Below are 12,040 nucleotides of genomic sequence, written 5' to 3'. Positions count from 1 at the left end.
GTGTAAACGGCCCTATATTAGGTGGCTTTAAGTACTGTGTACTTACATCAAAAAATAGGTACAATGTACTTACTGTGTTCAAATTGTATTGCAAAGCACTTTTGCTGATATTGAGGTGGGATATGGGTAGAGTTAGGGACAGGTGTGGTGGTGTGGGTAAGTTTAAGGATATGGTTATGTGTAAGGGAAGTGACAACTGTGTAATTACAAATGTAGATACAGAAATTAATTACAGACGTAATTACTTGCAGGTATTTTTTTAAATGTAAGTACAGTGTAAAAACATGTATGTGCACAATAAGTGCATTGTTTCAAATGATTAATTACAATGTTAGTACATAGTAGTTAAGGCCACCTAATATAAAGTGGGTCTGAAAAGGGCACTTTCGTGTACTTTTATAAAGTGTACTTATTACACAAATAATATACTTATAATAAATACACTTAAGTGTGAATTAAATGCAATGTTTGCAATGGCGCACTTAAAACACATTAAATGTAATTGGTTTCAAATGTATCACATATTAAGTTTAAAAATAAAATAGAATAAGTTGCCATTAAGATTGATTTTTTTTAAACCACTTAAGTGGGACTTTAATACAACTTTATATGTACTTCGATTCTAGTGTCTTCAAAATAAAGTTAAAGTGCACTGCTCAATATAGTGACGAGCAATTATTGTGAACTAAAATATACTTTAACATAATTTATGTACACTATAATATAATTAAATACATTTGTAATTACATTTTTCAAATAATACAGCTGCAATCTCATATAATAAACATCCAAATTTAAACCCTCTACATTTATTGACAAAACAATCTGTAAAACAAATACACAAAAAACTTTTTGTTGATGCACAAGAAAAACCCCAAAAACTATTTACACAAACACAAATTCATTTAGAAAGAGTCTGGAAGACAATGAGGATTATATGCACAATCTCCCTCATAGAAAGCTACCTAAATTAAAGTGATAAAAGCCATTTTGATGCTATTTAGTGTAACGTGACAAATCACTGTATACCTGAACTGTCAGTTCAAGCATCTCGTAATAGTCAAAGAATAAACATGAATTAACATCAGAAGGTATGTTAAGGATATGTTACAACTTACTAAAACTATCATGTCCTGTATTTATTCAATCTGTGTTTCAGCGGCAGAAAGACGTCAATAACAGTTTGTGAAAAATGAAATGTAGCATCATATTTACCTAAGAAGTGCTTCAGTGTCCACAGCTGTTAGTTCACTAGAGAGATCAACTCTTTCATTAAATATATGCACTATATTAGCCCATATATTTATTATACTCTACTTGACCTCTTAGTGATGTCTTGATTATTTAAATTTATCGGAGTAATGTATTTAATGTTTAAATAAATCTGTCATGAAAATGAATTCCACTGTGTATAAATTATTATATATCAACAATGAATTGGAGTAAGAACATAATTTTATAGTTAGATTAATAAGTTAATGCAAAAACGACCTTATGTGAAGTTTACATGCTTGCATACAACGCGAGAGCAAGTAAGGCCTCCCTATATTGTCTACACTTTACAGCATTAGCAGAGATATTTTTTATATTATATTTTTAATTCTTTAAGAAACTTTTAGTTGTAATTGAATAAATTCAAGGACAATTACAATTTGTTCAGTAAACCAATTTTTAATAATAAAAATAGCTATTTTATATTTAGTTCCCTTTCAGCCGGTCCAGTTGAACAGATTGACGAATTGGGATCTATTTTCGGAGACCAATCTAATTCGAGTGCATAGAAACGAGCTATACAATAAACATTGGCATGCGGTCCCCGCTCCGCCCGCAGCGCGGGTATAAATACGGAAGAGGAAGTACCGCATATCGCTTTCAACTTCGGAGCCAAACATTGCTGTTACCAGCCTTTTGTTTGTGTTAATTTGAGTGCTTACTTACGAGTCTGCTCAAGGAAAGGTTCCAGAAACGGCTTCATCTGCGCGGTGTGACGGCGTGTTGGTGTGACGCGTGTTGCAGTGAATTGCCGCCAGGTAGAAACAACAGCTGTTTTCACAGCTCGCTTGGCGTTCCAGTGAGTGCTCACAGCGGGCTTGCATATATGAACCGCTGTGAGCCGCGGTCACCTTCCCTGTGAGCTTCAGCACTAATTGAGCAGTTTTCCTTTCTAAAAGAGCAACACGGTTTGACCCTGCATCTATTTCAAGATGTCATTCAAACCGTGTGTTTCTGGATGTCGTCGTTTTCTGTCCCCAGTTGACAGACATGATCGCTGTCTCAAGTTTGGATGTTCAGCACGCTGAGGCGGCTTTTGTGGATGACTCGTGTTCCCACTGCGGGAATATGACCATTGCAGTATTAAGGTCTAGGCTTGAATATCTCAAATGGGGTGGAGTCCCATTGCGCAGATAGGCCTGTTTGCCTCTCCGGACATGACCCATTGCCAGTGGTACTACTCCCTGATAGGAGGTACCTTAGGCATAGATGCACTGGCGCACAGCTCGCCCCAGGACCTACGCAAATGAGCTCCCCCAGTGAGCCTTCTCACACAAACTCTGTGCAAAGTCAGGGAAGACGAGGAGCAAGTCCTGTTGGTAGCTTCGTATTGCCATTCAGGACTTGGTTCCCGGACTAGTGCTCCTCGCGACAGAACCTCCTTGGCCCATTCCTCTGAGGAAGGACCTCCTGACTCAGAGATGGGCACCCTCTGGCAACTGCGTTCAGACCTCTGAAAACTCTATGTCTGTTCACTGGATGGTTCTAGGTGGCCTACCACAGGCAGTAGTAGACACCATCACTTCTGCTAGAGCTCCCTCTATGAATCGAATCTATGCATTGAAGTGAAACCTGTTCGTCGACTGGTGCTCTTCTCGCCGAGAAGACCCCTGAAGGTGTACGATCGGTTCGGTGCTTTCCTTCCTACAAGACGGGTCGGAGCAAAGGCTGTCTCCCTCCACCCTTAAGGTGTATGCTGCAGCTATCTCCACTAATCATGACATAGTAAATGGAAAGTCCTTAGGTAAGCACAATCTGATCGTCAGATTCCTGAGGGGGGCGAGGAGACTAAATCCGCCTCACCCTCCCTCTATACCCTCTTGGGACTTAACTCAGGTGCTTACCCCACTGCAGAGAGCTCCCTTTGAGCCTTTGCAGTCAGTTGAGTTGAAAGTTCTGTCTCTGAAGACAGTACTCCTGACTGCATTGGCCTCCATCAAGAGGGTAGGGGACCTGCAGGCATTTTTGGTTGACGAATCATGCCCTGAGTTCGAGCCCGGTAACTCTCATGTAATCCTGACCGCGTAAACCCCGGCCCGGATATGTGCCCAAGGTTCCCACCACTCCCTTCCGGGATCAGGTGGTGAGCCTGCGAGCGCTGTCTTCGGAAGAGTGGGCCTACGTGGACAGAACACAAAGCTTTAGGACCTCAGAGCTGCTCTTCGTCTGTTACGGAGGACAGCAGAAGGGAAAGGGTGTCTCCAAGCAGAGGAGGGCCAACTGGATAGTGGATGCCATCGTCTTGGCGTATGAATCACAAGACGTGCCCTGTCTGCTCGAAGTTAAAGCCCACTCCATGGGGGGTGTGGCTTCTTCCTGGGTGTTGGCTCGTGGCGCCTCGCTGACAGATATTTGTAGAGCTGTGGGCTGGGCGACACCTAACACGTTCACTAAATTGTATAGAGTTCGCTAGATAGGTAGCTTCCCGTGTGCTCTCTTCCATAGTCAGTAACACCAGAGGTAATAACCGCAGTGCAATCCCGCACGCCAATGGCCATTGACCCGTTTTCTTTATCTCCAAGCTGATAGGGGCTTCCTGAAGTGATCCCAATTTGTCGGTGACGTCTGACGTACATCTCCGTTCCCTCTTTCAGGGAACGAGGGTTACCATATGTAACTGAGACGTTCTCAATTCCTCACCCCTTTAATATTTGCCAGAAATCACTGCAAATACAGTGAAAATGCTGTCTATCCTGTTTAATCCTATTCATACATATTGCCAGCGTGGAGCTGTTCGGAACTATTGAGAGCTCTATGACTCTGACCAAAACATGATTGGTTGGAGCGAGAATGTGCTATGATTGGTCAGCACAATAGGGCCGTTATCTGATTGGCTTAAGTAGACGGTGGGGGGAGTCTACCTATTTGTGGATTTGTGTGAGTGTAGACCATAGACTGTAAAAAAAATATATGGACATAGTGTCCATGACGTCACACTGCATGAAAAAAGGTGTATCCGGACCCGTATACTCCTGTATACACTGCTGAAATTCGGAAGAATCCGGGAGTATACTGGCCGGATAGGTCAAATTCCATGGACCGGTATATATCCGTATACATCCGGAATGATACCAAATCGGATGTATGTTGTGGCCGTATACTTCCATGCTACAGCCATTTGTTGCCATGGCAAGTAATCCCATCAGGTTTTTTCAGGAGACATTTTCACACCTCTGAGCAGCTTTGCCTCCCATCCCCTATTGGCCTTTCAACTCAAACTGGATTGGTTGTTCTTTTAAAACCACTCCCAAAACCCAAACTGCTATTGGAGGACAGGGCACATTGAAAACCCAGTAAAGTGATTTTATTGGTTACTTTTAAAACTTAGCCCACCCAAGGCCTTATAGCTTAGTGATTTGATTGGTTATAGGTCAGCTATGCAGATACTGTTCATACACCATAAACCCCACCCCCCTCTCCCCCCAAAGGAAAAATACACACAAAAAACAATTTAGGAAAATATGGAATATTTATTAATGTACATAAAACATTACCAAGAGCATTTTAAACAAGCAAAAGAATAGAATGGAGAAACAAAAACAAGTGAACAAAATGTATTTAAAAGGGATGAAAATGTAAAGAACAAAAAAAATACAAAAATAAAGGCATTTAAAAGGAACAAATAAACAATATAAATATAACTATATAAAATAAACATAAGTTAAAATGAAAGGCTAAAAAAGGCATGAAAAATAAAATTAACACAACATATTTAAAAGTTGGCGATATAAAGAAATAAATACACAGTGTATCTAAAATAAAAAAGTTATATAATAAAAAAAGTTATAATATACATAAATGTTCTAAGTAAACAATAAAAATAAGTGAAAAAAAAAAAACTCCCAAAGAGCATTGTAAACATATATTATAAAATGAATGGGGGAAAAAAAGTGAGCAAATTCTATTTAAAGGACGGCGATGTAAAGGAATAAGAGAAAAAAATGCATATAATATATGTTCTAAGTAAACAATATATATAAGTGGAAACATTTCCAAAGAGCATTGTAAAAATACATTATAATGATGCACTGATGATGTGACGTGTAGCGTGTCAGCCTCTAGTCTGGTTCGTGGCACTTGGCAGAGCGCAGACAACCGTGGTTCGGTTTGGTGGAGACCTCACCATCCACACTGGCCTTCCATCAACAACAGCATCATCTTCATCAGACATCTGCTCTATTGTTGCGGTCTCTCACAGGTCTCTTTCTGCGTTAGCTTGTACAACCCTGGACCTGGTCTCCAGCAACTGCAAAACATGACAGTAATTTAACCACTAAAACACAGACTGTGTTTACATGTGCAACAATAATGCAACTATGTATTCTAAGAGTAAGGTCTTAATCGCAGGAAGGTGCTCACATGACAAGCAGAACTCTTCACTCCAGTTTACATGCAATTTGCATTATTCACTAATGAGTATGGTTATGTCACACTCAGATTTGATCAAAGTATTGGGTTTAATGTATAAGTTTAATCACAATATTGACAAAATCATATCTCCTAAAGAGAAAATAAATGCTTAGCAAGTGTCTTAACTTACCCTTCACTTTCTTTGACGGCTCTTTGCCATGTTCTTCATAGTGTGTCTTTTTTTGGGCCTTTTCAGGCTGAGCCACAGAATACTTCCTCCGTGGTGTCTCAATATGTCTTGCAACCTGCTAAATAAATCATGAATAATTGTAATACCAATAAAAGTAAGCAAAACAAAGCACACATGGTAAATATTAATATAAAATTACTTTAAAAAAAATAATACAATCTTTAAGATTACCTTTTACACATTCAGGGTCAACATCTGTAAAAGTTGTACTTAATTCTTCAAAGGAAAATGGTCAAAGCGAGGTTGTGTGATGACTATTCTGGGGGGAAAAGTTGCAGTTATAATTAATGAAATTCAGTTTTGGCATTTCAAATCCATATGATGTTAGAAGTAGGTTAACCTAACATTTACAGTATACAATAAGCAGTCTTACCCAGTTTGTGGATCGTATTTGTGCGGGCTGTTCTCTGAATTGGGTTTCACACAAAGGCACCTTACAGATTCCTGTAAAGTTTGAAATTAAAATGCGTTTAAACGGATTCACAATCTGCAAGAACCACAATATTTTCAAGTTTGAATAAGATGGCCATCAAAGTAACCGCTGGAGACAAAACACATAACGTTATTAGGCTAACGTTAATTGTAAGCCAACTTTGGTTTACAGGCACATTATATAACAATAACTGAACTTACCTCACGTTACGTGCCCTTTTAAATCTTTTCAGTGTTGTTAGGCTCTTCCTGTAAGTTAGTCCGTGCTGCTCATACTTTTGCTCGAGAGAATAAAGACGCTGGAGAGCCTCTTGGAGAAGATCAGCCTGTTCATGCTGTGCAGATATTAAAGTAGTAAGCTGACGAGATAACGTTATAGCATTCTGGCCGGAGATCAGCTGCTTCATCAAGGCATTCACAGTAACTGGGCTTGAGCTTGAGGCTGCTTGTCCTCCTTTGTTCAGTGGAGTAGAAAAACTAAGGTTCCTTTTACTCTCCATATTAAATGTGTCGAAAACGATCGATTCCAAATCTCAACCAAACACCACAAAAAAACAACAATCCGTTCTCTGTACTTCCGGAAACAATGCGGAGGTTTCAACTTTCGCGCGCATGAAACAATACACTACTATTGGGTGCGCCTCCGTCCCCACCTTTACTGTGAGTGGTTGATTTCAAACCTCAAAACGCCCCCTCTTTGGCGCGTGTTGTTTGCTTGCTAATCCCCACTCAAACCACGCCCTCGGTATGACGCGTCGCAGGTGTATCTTTAATTTGGTGCAAAAATATAATGCTGGCTGGACATAATTATCTATCAACATGGAAGGACAACCACCTGTTGATAATAATGCGTGAAAGAGGTTTTGCGACCACTGCAACGATAATGTTTCACATGCATATTTTTATCTTCACAAAAAAAGTTTTTTTTTCACAATGGAGCGATGACAGCTGAGACAAATCACAACACAGAGCTGGAAGAGCATGTGATGAACTTCATCCAGACGAAATGAGACCTGTGGACTGGGATGATGCTGGTATTCATTTGGGTAAGTTACTGAACATTTTTTTTAATGTAAAACCAAATGACAAGTAAAATAAGATGGTGATCATCAGCATTTGGTTTATATATTTACTGATGTTGCGCAACATTACACTGATGTTTATGATCTGCTTTGGTTAGAGTTGACACACAATAGTGATTTGGTTGTTTTCAGAATGTAGTAAGTTTGTGTTTTTTCCAGTATAGGCATAAGTCTTGTTAATACATTGTAACTTTTATTTATTACAAATTTGGTCATGGCTGTATTTGCTGAACATTTAAATCATGATGGGCCATTCATAACAATAACTAAAGTTATTTGGATAAACTATTATGAATTGCCCATTAACATTTCTATGCCCCATCATGACCTGTACACATGCTGTACTGTAAAGTGCATGATATGTGATTCTAAGGGATTTTAGTAAAAAGCTAATAACTTTAAGATAATGCTAGACAAATGCATAGCTCCAGCCATTAATCAATTGGTGTTGTGAGGTTTCACTGTTTAAACTAAATCTTTGTATTTAGCTTGTGTATGTAAATTTGCGTGTAGCTAAAATCGTTGTATTGTTCTTTAATTGTTACAGAGGACATTGGAGACCAAGAGCAAGTTGATTTCTGCATATTTGAAGAAACCAAGCATTTACATGAGAACCAAGATTCGGCAGATCTTCTTGATTTATCCATCACTGAAGGCAAGGCTCCTTACATTTAAATTGATGCACACAGACAGATGTGTATTGTTACACTTCTATTAATTTTTTCTAAAAAAAAAAAAACTCTAACAAATGTCTTTTTTTGAAGAAGAAGAACGCAATGAGCTGCTCAGGCTTTCCTTGGAGCTCAGTGAAACGTCTTCAGATGATGACAGTGACCATGAAGAGCAACATGTCTTTACAGATGGTCAGCACAGTGAACATTTGGATTTTAAAGATGACAAACCTGAAGATGATGGCAATAGAGACAGCTCTGCTTTATTACTTGTAAAGCTATTAGCAATAATGCTTTTAACCTGGCAAGCATTGTTCAACATTTCAAAAAATGCCATCACTGCACTGCTGCTATGCCTCAGACAACTGATGGCTCATTGGAAATATTCTCAGTGTTGATTGGTGTCTCCTGGGTTTGCCACTGTGGCCTTTGGTTTACTCAGTTGGGGACACTAAAACTATAACACTAAATTTATGATCTAAGTTATTCAACTAAATATACAAATAAAATGAATTAATTAGGTCTTATTTAATTCTATAAACCATAATATTGATCTGCCAACATTGTCGACCGTACAGCCAACTAAAATTTTGTTGCAATACTGTCTCGTTTGACACTGTGAGGCTAATTTGAAACAATCGTCATTGTAAAAGCACTATATATAAATAAAGTTGATTGATTGATGCAATTTGCTGGTATGATTCCCAAGACTTTATATTAACTAAGAAAATATACCAGTACGACAACTTCACTGAATATGCTGTCTGTCCAAAAAGATAAGCTTCAATGGCAAGGAATATCTGTACCCCAAACTAACCTATTGTTACAAGAAAGTAACTCCGTCATTAGAGACCTTGGTAAAAAAGACCTGGGTTTTTTAAAAAGAGAGGCATGGAGAGAAATACAAATTCTTGGACGAACCAGTCCTAGACCCAAATGCAGAGCTGCGTGCTGGAGTCATTAAGAGATTTCTTATAATCAGTGTTAAAAACTAACACACGTACTATACGCCATGTTGTTGCAAAGGTTTCGTGGTTGCACCCTCATCCAGACAGATGTTTCTTTGGGAACCCTGTATATATGGCACACAGACTGATTGTGCAGCAGCCTTCCTACCTGTGGAACGTATTGCAGGGAGATGTGTACTAAGTACATTCATTGTGCAGTTAAGTCAGACAAAAGAAAAGGTATATGCTATAATTCCAATTTGCACAATGTTTGAGATTTAGCCCCATGCGATTTCCAACGACCTTCTTTTTATTCCTTTAATTTTATTTTGAGCATATGTTTTTTTTGTGTGTTTTTAAAGCCATGTTTTCATTATTTCACATTAATGTACATTCCTTTTTATTAAATTTTATCGTTATTAACTGCATTTTGTAAAACTTCACAATAAATGTGTGTTATTCTAAAATGGTTGGTTAATTTTCCTTTATTTGTTCCATTCAATTCCTTAATTTAAATACTCTGTTTTTGTGACTATATGTTCGGGGTGTTTATTTTGTAGTGTTTTTATAAAAACTTTGATTAAGAGTCATAATTCTCAATCCTGAAGTCCTCCCCTGCCACCCCTCCCTCTGAGAACAGACAACACCTTAGTGTCATTAACATATGAAAGGCCTTCTTCACACCTAGTCACCAGTCCTAGCACCCAGCAGTGTTTCAGCTGTATATTTCCGTGAAATTCCACGGATGCCTGTATATGTCCGCATATGTGAGGTTTCCGGGTGTATCTTGAAATATACTGTTCCGTGTTACTCTGATCCGCTTTTTCCCACATACGTCCGGTAAACCTCAAATTACACAGGAGTTTACCATGCCCGGATAATGCCGTATTCCAGGGTTTTCATGCAGTGTCACCCATAGGATTCCGATAAGCTGTTATGAAGCGTAAAGTAGAGACAAGCTGGCCTTTGTCATCTTGGCAATGCGTCATTGCGGTCATGCCCGGATAAAACCACATTTTGTACCAGGCTGTAAATATGTTTTTTTTCTGCTGTAAATTTGGGCATTTTAACATAAGGTTCAATGAGATTCTGCTCCCTATTGGAGCGTGTCCCTAGTGGCCAGTCGAGGAATTGCAGTTCAAGTCACCTCTGTATTGGCTTCAAGAAAAACTGTGGGAGGTTGCCGTTTGGTGTAGATGCTAAATGTTTCAAAATCCACATGCTGTGCTGTGATTTACAAATGTGCAAGAATAGATCCACTAATGCAGAGGAAGCCATCAAAAAAATTACAGGAAATGATTCACAAATTAATGCAAGGCAGAGTTGTGTTTATGACAAAAACATCTCGTTACATATGTAACCCTTGTTCCCTGAAGGAGTGAAGAGGCCGGCCTGGCAGACAGGGGCGTTGAGGAACCGTCAAAACCTTGTTCTTTTAGAAAGGAAAACAGCTCAATTAGTGCTGAAGCTCACATGGAAGGTGACCGCGGCTCACAGCAGTTCATATGTGCAAGCCCGCTGTGAGCACTCAATGAAACGCACAGCAAGCTGTGAAAACAGCTGTTGCTTCTACCCGGCGGCAATTCACTGTAACACGCTGTCACACTCGTGTATTTATACCCGCACTGCGGGCGGAGCGGGGACCGCATGCCAATGGCTCGTTTCTATACATTCGAAGTAGATTGGTCTCCGAAAATAGATCCCAATTCGTCAGTCAGTTCCAACGTACGTCGAACGTGACCAACTGAAAGGGAACGTGTGTGGGCATTTTTTACAAATATCATTGTATTTATTTGTTAATCTTATTCTTTTTTGTGAAACTCCTGCATATATTTGTTGATCTCATTCCATTTATTTGTGAGTTTATAACATTTTTGTGAATCTCTTTACATTTATTTGTGGATAACAATCTATTTGTTTGAAATAACGCAACAAATCTACCCCCATAGTATGGTCTGTAGAGTTGTAGAAATAAAAAAATAAAGAATTTAATTAATTTTGGAATAAGGCTGTAACAACAAAATGTGAAAAAAGTGAAGCACTGTGAATACTTTCTGAATGCACTGTATTTAGAGTGCTGTAGATTTATACTGTATAGGGCAAAGCAAGGAACCAAGTTAACATTTTAGCACTTCTGGTTCCATTGTCCTAAAATGAATTAAAATATTTATTTTAAATGGTTAAAATAACATCTGTGGTGAACACAAGCTCAAGATATTTTCATGGTTTATTCCACTACATAAAACACACCACTACACAGTAATACTCTTTAAAAAGGCGAATGCTAACAAGTTGCTAAAAAGTCTGGAATTTTAAACATCATCACCACACTGAACAGGTACTGAACTGAACTCATATACGCACTAGTCCACTTTCACAGCCTTGATGTGATTATAATCACAATCTCTCACTTCCAGGGAAAATACTTTTTTAATACAGAATGAAAGAGTTTTCAAAAGCTTGGTGGTGGTGACATTGAAGTCGAGCATCCGTGGATTAGTTCATTATTAGCCTAAAGTTAGCTTTTTATTTCTAGACATCAAAATTCATAAAGGTTGTGTTAATTTGTGAAAATTATCTTGATGGACAAAACATGTATGTATCAAAAACTTTTGTTGATCCCAGCTTATAGCTTTTTTGCAATAATTCTAAAGTCTATGAAAAAATCAAATCGAGTTTTTGTGGTGACTTGGGTGATGCTATCTTCTGAGATGGCCTGTATCATTAAAATGTATCATTAGCACTCTATTGCCAGCTATTATACAGATCTGTTCTGGCTGGTAAGTGGAAAAATTGTCGGTTATAAAAACATTCTTTAGTGAAATTGAGAACTTATGATTGACCTTTATTTTTAATTAATCAATCACAGCCATTTCACTTTTAAGGGATATTAAATGTAATGCATTAACTCACTGGTGCACATCCTGATATAATTTTAACCTATATGTTATCATTTCATGCATCCCTTGGGAATAAAACCCATGACTTTGGCATTTCTGGCATTTCTCAGTGTGATGTAATCTTTACCATAATTCA

At 38.5% G+C, this 12,040-nt stretch overlaps 2 long non-coding RNA genes across 3 annotated transcripts; one reads left to right on the top strand and one right to left on the bottom strand.

Moving 5' to 3' along the window:
- Positions 1–5,172: 5,172 nt before the first annotated feature.
- LOC137089739 (uncharacterized) lies at positions 5,173–6,373 on the bottom strand. Of its 2 annotated transcripts, XR_010907777.1 has the most exons (4): positions 6,246–6,373; positions 6,044–6,131; positions 5,813–5,930; positions 5,173–5,518 (listed from the first exon to the last, which is right to left on the bottom strand). It is a non-coding gene; the product is annotated as an uncharacterized lncRNA (long non-coding RNA). The 2 variants fall into 2 exon arrangements; XR_010907776.1 differs by having other exon boundaries at positions 5,173–5,930.
- Positions 6,374–7,240: 867 nt separating this feature from the next.
- Positions 7,241–8,611, top strand: LOC137089740 (uncharacterized). The gene is made up of 3 exons (XR_010907778.1): positions 7,241–7,350; positions 7,934–8,041; positions 8,151–8,611. It is a non-coding gene; the product is annotated as an uncharacterized lncRNA (long non-coding RNA).
- The last annotated feature ends 3,429 nt before the right edge of the window (positions 8,612–12,040 follow it).

Source organism: Pseudorasbora parva, chromosome 9, assembly GCF_024679245.1.
Source record: "Pseudorasbora parva isolate DD20220531a chromosome 9, ASM2467924v1, whole genome shotgun sequence".
NCBI classification, from domain to species: domain Eukaryota; kingdom Metazoa; phylum Chordata; class Actinopteri; order Cypriniformes; family Gobionidae; genus Pseudorasbora; species Pseudorasbora parva.
Note: the sequence above shows the minus strand (reverse complement) of the source record. Positions and strands in the feature narration are given on the sequence as shown.